The sequence below is a fragment of the Papio anubis genome, chromosome 8 (assembly GCF_008728515.1).
Source record: "Papio anubis isolate 15944 chromosome 8, Panubis1.0, whole genome shotgun sequence".
Classification (NCBI taxonomy): domain Eukaryota; kingdom Metazoa; phylum Chordata; class Mammalia; order Primates; family Cercopithecidae; genus Papio; species Papio anubis.
The window spans coordinates 92758292-92763307 of record NC_044983.1 but is presented as its reverse complement, the minus strand read 5'-3'; the positions used below and the strand labels follow the sequence as shown (position 1 = coordinate 92763307).

Sequence of the window (5016 nt, the reverse complement as noted above, 5' to 3'; positions counted from 1 at the left end):
TTGGAACCATCCCTACTGTTTACTAACTAAGTGACATTAGGCAAGCTACTTCACCTTTCCAAGGCTTTGTTTTCTTAGTTCCAATCTAAAGATGATAACATATATTCACGGGGCTAGTTGAAGATGTCATAAGAGAATATATATATAGAGTGCAGTTTCTGTCATGGGAAGCCAAGGCATGAAGGAAAACTTAGTGCGCTGGAAAGAACATGGCCACTGGGATGTTATGAGTTCAAATTCTGCTCCTATCAGTCACTAGGTGTATGGGTTAATTACACAATATCCAAGAGACTTTTCTTTTTCTTTTTTAAAACGGGAATCACTCAGACTGCATCCTGTACCCTCTTACTCTCTCAGAGGAAGAGAAGAACGATCATCAATGGCAAATGGCAGTTGCAGAGAAGGAACACCAAGGGCTCACTTCATGCTGAGAGGAGAACACAGCTCCTCCTCTTGGTTACCGGTGCTCTACACATTCAGAGAAATTTCTCTAGTAAAAAACTATAGAAATGATTCCTGAGAGTATAGTCTTTCTGACTAGAAAAGAGCTATTTATAGTCTTTCTGACTAGAAAAGAACCTTTTCTGATCTGCAAATACTTAATAATACTTTGCGGGGATATTGGGAAGATTAGAAAGGATAATTTTGGTTAATATTATGGAAGAAAGCGATTCATTCTATTTGAGAAGGGATCTAGGTTAATTATAGGGTAGAGCTGGAATCTGAACTGGGTCTTGAAAGTTGAAAATTTTGATAGCTGGAGAAAGAAGGAAAGGCATTTGGTATGAAGGAACGACATGAACAAAAAAATACAGAGTACATTGTGCGTGCAGGAAATGGTGTGTATGCTGTCATGGTGGATAGTGGAGTATGGGTGGAGAGCACCAGCAGGGACAGCTGGGGAGATGGGCTGGGGCTGGATGATGAAAAGCTTGCTGGAAGTGCCAAGAGGTGGTTTAGAGGAGGCCCAGCTTCTTAAATTAAGACAGCATTCTCCAAAGAGTAGTGTGCAGGATGATACAAAGAACTGTGGTAAGAAAATAGTAGAACTTCCAGAGAACTTCTCTCTGTATTCATTTTATATTTCATTCCTCCCAATCTTTATTTTAATGAATGTTTTGTATTGCTTATAAAATACTGTACAGTAACTGATACTTATAATCTACTATATATACGTATGTGTAAAATGGTTACTGATGGAGTGTAGGATCAAAAGTTAAGAGACCACACAGTCCTTTAAGGCACAGCAGCACAGCCTGCCCCACACTCCCACTAAGAGTGTAGTCATATGGTTCAGCTCTGTGTCCCCACCCAAATCTCATTTTGAATTGTAATCCCCGTAATCCCCATGCGTTGAGGGAGGGACCTGGTGGGAGGTGATTGAATCATGGGGGTCATTTCCCCCATGCTGTTCTCGTGATAGTGAGGGAATTCTCATGAGATCTGATGTTTTTATAAGTGTTTGACAGTTCTTCCTTCACATCTGCTCTCTCCTGCCGCCATGTAAGACATGCCTGCTTCCCCTTCTGCCATGATTGTAAGTTTCCCAGCCATGTGGAACTGTGAGTCAATTAAACCTCTTTCCTTTGTTTACAAATTACCCAGTCTCATGTAGTATCTTTACAGCAGTGTGAAAATGGACTAATACATGTAGGCAGACTCCTGGTTGGGCCCAGGGATGATGATGTACTGTTTAGGTGGACAAATTGGTTCTATGGCTCTAGGATACCATGTCTGGACTCTGGCAGTTGCCTTTAAAGCAAGTGTGAAGAAACAGTTGTTCCAGATGCTGAGGCTGAGTCCCATTGGCCATATCGACAACATCTTCCAACATCTAACTTGTCCTAACAACCCTCTACAAGTCCATGTATTTTGTTACTGGTTTACCTTGGAGGCCCCCACAGGATGTGACACTGCTTAGTGTTATATATTCAAAATACACTTTAATCCATGTATCGATCGATTGATTGATTTTTACATGACTGTGCCTAGAGTTTAGTAACAGCTGACTAAACATTTTGCCAGGTTGAAATGATTGTAGCCATGCTCTGTGGAGTAAGGTTTTGAGAATGCATCACCCACATTACCCTGTGCCACCAGAATCCTCTTCTGAGGGGATCTGAGCCCTGCCAGTGTCTGGGTCTGCATAAAGGTGGGGCTGAGGCACAGACATCAGATGCTTGTCCTCTATGAGTTCCTTGCTCTTCACTGGAAGGTGTCAATACCTGTACACTTTATGGAAGGACATAGGCCTGCCTCTGGCTGGTGCGTGGAATTCCTGCACCCCAGACTGGTGTCAGGGAGGAAATCACCAGACTTGGTGTAAGAAAATGTGTTTTTGGAGCTCTGCTTCTTGGGATTCAGCCAAGCCATCGGAAAGCTGTAAAATCTGAGGTTTGCCCTTTTAACCTAGGCTTTGATGTTTCACTACACTGAGATGTGTTATAAATGGATCTGTGAAACAATCTCACAGAATGGTTGCTGACTTTGCTGTAGGGATGCTCTAAAGTTCAACAGTTTATTCTTATGTTACACAGTAATTTTTAAGAGGCTCAAGTGAGAAGTTTTCTGTAAGTCTCAGTATCAAGATAGACAGTTTTTTCCCTTGAGCACCTAGTTTGTTTTCGATTTTATGAATATGGTACAACATGTAAATGAATACATTTCTCTCTTTGAAAAATATAGAATCAAATTTGCTGCGTTATTCTACAAAGTGCACAGGACTCTGTGGGTATATAGGTAGTACATTAAGTCTAACTTCACCTTATTTGTTCCTACCTGAAGTTTCCTCTTTATCTGTTTGCTTCACTGATTTGTCTTCTTGTGTACTGAATGTGTTTTTGTAAGCCACCTCATATTTCTGGAATTAAGGGAATTGAGAAGAGTGCAGTGGTTAAAAATGTGAATTCCCATGTTAGGCTGGCCTGAGGTCAAATTCCTGTGCTACCACTTAATCCTTGTGTGACCCTGGGTGACTTACCTGACGTTGTCAAATCTCAGCATCCTCAACATTATCTATGAAATGGGGATAACAAGAGTACTGACTTTTTTTTTTTAAGGCTGTTTTGGGTAATAAATGGAAAACATTTAATGTGGTGGCTAGCATACAGTGCTGAGTATGATACAGTACTGAGTCAATGCTACATAATTATGACTATTATAAATATTAGAACTAGTGAGAGAATAAATAAATACACGAATAAATAAATGTACCTATTTATTTGTAGGTACATTTAATAACATAAATATTTGTCTTGGAGGAGAAAAAACTCAGGTTCATCCTGCTGGAGCGTTCCTCTCCTCTCATTGACTGGAGCAGCCTGGAGTATGAACTGTGCAGACTCTAATGATGATGGCTTCAAATCCTATAGAAGCTTACAACCCCCTAAGCCTCTCAGAAGGATTTTTATTTTTTAACTAGAAAGGAATGAAGAAAGGGCCATAAAATGTTAAAGTATATGGTTGACTATATTGCTGACCTATATTGCTTTTCACCAGTAACTCCTAAAATAATTACTGTCTCAGAAACAATTCCAAACAATAAAGCTTCATCTGGTGTGTGTGCTGTCATCGATGCAGAGAAGGTCTGAGCCCTGCCACATTGCTAGCCACTGGCCGCATAACCCCAAAACTTAAAAAGTGAAACAAAAATATAACAGTGGACAGAATAGGCTGAACATGAGCAGAATAGGCTGATAATGATACAGTGAGTAAAAATCAGACATATTTGAGAGAGGATGGTAATACCAAGGTAGTGTCTTTATTAGGTACTTTATAAAGATGAGCCTATGATTTCTCTGAGGAACTCTGAAATTGCATAAGCTCCAGACACCAGACTAAGAACTAATTTTGGACTGGACTCTTATGTTTCTTATTCATCTTCAACTCTATTTCAGTACCCAGCACATGCCTGGCACAAATGTTTGCTGACAAAACAAATGTATGAATAGGTTGCCGCAAGCTCTGGGGGCCCCCACCAATGACTGGACAACCCCACTGGAGTCATCAGGACTAAAGGAAGTTCGGTGACCCGTGGGTGGGTGAGTAAGCAAATGGAAGCCTTTAATCCCAGGAACATGGGAATGGAGATTGCTTTCATTCACTCATTCGTTCAACAAGTTTGCTAAGTTACTTCCATGGCCCTGATACTATCCGGCCATGGTGGATATCACTGACAAGGCAAACTCAGGCTCGCTCCTTCTGGTGCTGATCATACAATAACAACACAGTGTGACAGGCACAACAAGGCATTCTATGGGATGACAAAGAAAAGATGCTAAATATAGATGAGGAATGAGTTGGAGGTCTTGATCAGGTTAAGAATAACAGGGGTTGGGAAACAGCAGGGACAGCCAGAAAATGAGAAAGAGAAGGGCACATGGGAGACACTGGCCATGCCAGGTCAGTGTGTCTGGAGTAGAAGTGATCATGGGAGAATGATGAGAGCAAAGGCTGGCAGAGAAAGGAGGGGGCCAGATGGGCAGGGCCTTGGCACTGTGATAAGGAATATCAGCCTTATGCTGGGAGCAATGAGGAGCCACCGAAGGTTTTAAGTAGGAGAGTTCCAAGATCAGATCAAAGTTTGGAAAGCTCACTCTGGGTGCCGTGGAGATTGGATTTCAGGGTGGAGACTAGAGGCATGAAAACGACTCAGTAAGGAGGCTGCTGCATGAGTAGGCAGCAGAGGGTGAGTGTAAAGGCGATTTGGGAGTTCTCAGTGATTGGTTGTGACTGGAGAGAGAAGAAGAGTTGCCAGAGCTACCTGCAAAAGAATGAAAGTACGATTGATGCTTTTTGAGTACTGGATGACACATTTTCCCACTTCTAACTCTGTAAAAGTCACCTTGTGATCCCCAGGAAGGGAAGTGAGATCTGTCTTCAACACGCAGGGGACAATCCCAAAATTCTCAGAGCTCCTCTTTTTGCTTGATTCCCAATCTGCTCGTCATGGTGACTTCAGAGCTGCAGTCACACTGGAAAGTCGTGGGAGCCCGAGGTGCCCTCTGATGGGCTTTA

The 5016-nt window shown here is 42.0% G+C and overlaps 1 non-coding gene across 1 annotated transcript; it reads right to left on the bottom strand.

Annotated features, from left to right (window-relative positions):
- Positions 1-318: 318 nt before the first annotated feature.
- LOC116268792 lies at positions 319-532 on the bottom strand. The gene has a single exon (XR_004175948.1). It is a non-coding gene; the product is annotated as a small nucleolar RNA U3 (small nucleolar RNA).
- Positions 533-5016: the final 4484 nt, after the last annotated feature.